At 34.3% G+C, this 3,035-nt stretch overlaps 1 pseudogene; it reads right to left on the bottom strand.

Moving 5' to 3' along the window:
- Nucleotides 1–277: 277 nt before the first annotated feature.
- On the bottom strand, nucleotides 278–1,120 carry LOC121392885 (annotated as a pseudogene).
- Nucleotides 1,121–3,035: the final 1,915 nt, after the last annotated feature.

Raw genomic sequence — 3,035 nt, 5'->3', positions numbered from 1 at the left:
TCGTATTAAATTGGTTTTTTGTTAGGGGCCACAGTAGGAGCTAGTGTTGGAGCATTATATGGAGCATATGCTGGTATAAGATTTGGACTACGTGGTCGGAAACTGTTTAGTAATTTAGGGGTAAAGCTATATTACAAACTGGTGGACATTTGGTGTCTTTATGGCAGTTGGGAGTGGTATACGATGTGAATGACATTATTTATTTTATCAATTTTTGATTTGTCCTTATAAAAAACTTTATATCTTCAAAAAAATCATAAATGTCCTTTAATACACTTCATGATGAAACTATCATGTGATGTTTCCAAGCTGCCAAAGGACCATGATTAGGAACATATGGAACATTAACGCCATCATTAAACAAACGACCCTCTTTTTTTCATAGTTACATATTCATCTCTGTTCCATTTAGTAAACCCCCACTTTCTACTGACCATTATCTACAGATACATATATACATAAAATGCAAGATCTATACATATAGATGTAACCTTTGTGACGTCCTGGAAACTTGAACTTAGCTCGACGCAGAGCTTCTATCACTGAAGCATGATTGTTGATCTTTGTACGAATAGAAATAATAGGCTGACCGATGTTGACCCTAGCCACGGTGCCTTGGGCTTACCAAAAGCTCCTCTCATTCCAGTTTGAAGACTGTAATATATGAGTTATATCTTACATGACTATGAGGCTTACCGATCAGCACCAGCACAAGACAACATTTTGTTAATACGTATGACATGAATGGGTGGAGTCGTATTCTCATGTGAAACTGATCTTTACCCAATGTTTTACCATATACTTGTTAGCACAATACGACCAGCTTCTAATGCTTCAGAGCTAAGCTGTTCAAATTCATTTGATATGAGATGAATACATAACGGAAATGTGTCAACGGAAGTCTTTTTAGCACCCAAATCAAAAATAACGTATTTTAGAATCTAAAATACCAGATAATTAGAAACATATTTTTTATATAACTCAGTCTTACCTGGTACTCCTCTACAAAACCTCGACTTTGGATATGGTTTATTTTTACAATATCTATAACTAGAAGAATATTACTGGTCGTGTATCAAGTAAGTAATTATTCTTACCATCTAGCTGGCCTTCTCCCCATGACTCTCTAAATATCTCTTTAGAGAGACTAGATCTTAACTCTAAAGAAAGAGATAAAGAAATAAAGGAAGAGGGAAGAAAGATACAACGTACTTTACCTCTTGCTGAATGTATCCCACCTTGCACTAAAGAAAGGCGTGGCTAAACGAATACCCACGTGGTACAATGGCACTTCAAGTTTCTACAGCAAATGCATTAAAGTCTATAATATTAGTAGTGGTAAAAGTATCCCAGAGGTGAGGAGAACTATCACATGATACTTATATCAATTTCTTCTTTAGTGGATATCAGAGAGAAAAAGAAGAAGTCTCTTGCGAAATGATGAAGGTACATAGATTGTCATTTAATAGTTATATGATGTTATATTGTTAGGTCTCAGACGTCGTATTGAGTTAATACAAGACTTTACAATGCCAACAGCGGCAACTCATGTCATGCTAACACCTGATACCCAATATATATAACAGCTGGTGTCTATAAACCTCGTGTTCGTTGCTATGATACCACACAACTCTCCATGAAATTTGAGAGGTGTGTAAACAGTGAAGGTATTTTGAATAATGTGATTCTGCTTATCTCCAACCTATACTAGTGGTTGCTATGGCAACACTCTCTGAAGACTTTTCCAAGTTTGTCTTTGTTGCTAAGTGATCGTCATGTTAATTTTCATGTACAAGTATGTGTTTTGTAATATATCTGATGTCATAGTTGTTACTATTAATAGCATGGGTTTCACTATCGAGACTCGCATACCAACATTTGGTCGAGATCTTGCCTATCATTATCAATCTTGTGATCTGTATATACCAGCTTCAAGTAAACTCCACCCTCTTTTTAATACTTCATTATCTCTCCTCTTAGCTCTGAATTTATCGACTTAATTTAGAACAAGGACGATTTTTATCACCCTTGCTTACTCAAGGAAGGTATGGTCATTCATTTATATAATTAAATTTTTATTAATGTTAATTATAGGGGCAATAATGTTTGCAAGATATGTAAAAACATCAGTGTTGGCAGTTGGAACAGAGTCTGGCCAAGTAGAATGTTATGATCCTCGATCACGTAATAGAGTAGGCCTTCTAAATGTTAGTCAGAACATTTCAGACAACACGTGAGGATTACTTACAATACATTAATGTAGTCTCTTTTATTAGTGCAGTAACTGCATTTACAATTTGACGGTGCATTAAAGTTAGGTGTTGGAACAAAGATGGGTCAAGTCCTTCTTTATGACATAAGGATCTTGTCAACCATATTGTATCAAAGAAACATTATTAATTCAACTTCCTATAAATTCTCTATTATTTCATTCTGACAAGAATATTGTAATGTCATCAGACAAGAAGCCATTACGTCTATGGTATAATGATACAGAAGTTTTATATAATAATATGTACCTGATTTGCAAATGGGGATCACTTCTGTTAAAACATTTGTGACCTGATTTGTGAAAACCATGTTAAAACATATCAAAAAATGTTTTTGACATACATACAGAATAGTTTCACAAAATGAGGGTCACAAATGTTTTTGACAGAAGTGATCCCTTTTTGAAAATCAGTCATAATATTTGACATATTATTTGAATATATAGGGCCAACCCATTTACTACTATTGAACCAGAACATGATATAAATTGTGTGTGTTTTGTTCCTAAGACTGGTCTAATTATTTATGGCAGTAGAAAACACTCAACTTCTCTCTTATTTCATACAGTATGTGTGTCTATCATTGTGTGTTGTTTATAGCTTTGGTAGTCTCTAGTCCCCCCCCCCTCGTTGGTGTTCATTTTCTAGATAATTTAAACTGAGGAATTAGAGGAGACACCTCAAAATACAATTTATGATGATTATAAATTTGTAACTTCAAAAGAACTAGATGAGTTAGGTCAGTAACATTACTATTATTTACTT

This window comes from Gigantopelta aegis, unplaced genomic scaffold, assembly GCF_016097555.1.
Source record: "Gigantopelta aegis isolate Gae_Host unplaced genomic scaffold, Gae_host_genome ctg4749_pilon_pilon, whole genome shotgun sequence".
In the NCBI taxonomy this organism is placed as follows: Eukaryota; Metazoa; Mollusca; class Gastropoda; order Neomphalida; family Peltospiridae; genus Gigantopelta; species Gigantopelta aegis.
Note: the sequence above shows the minus strand (reverse complement) of the source record. Positions and strands in the feature narration are given on the sequence as shown.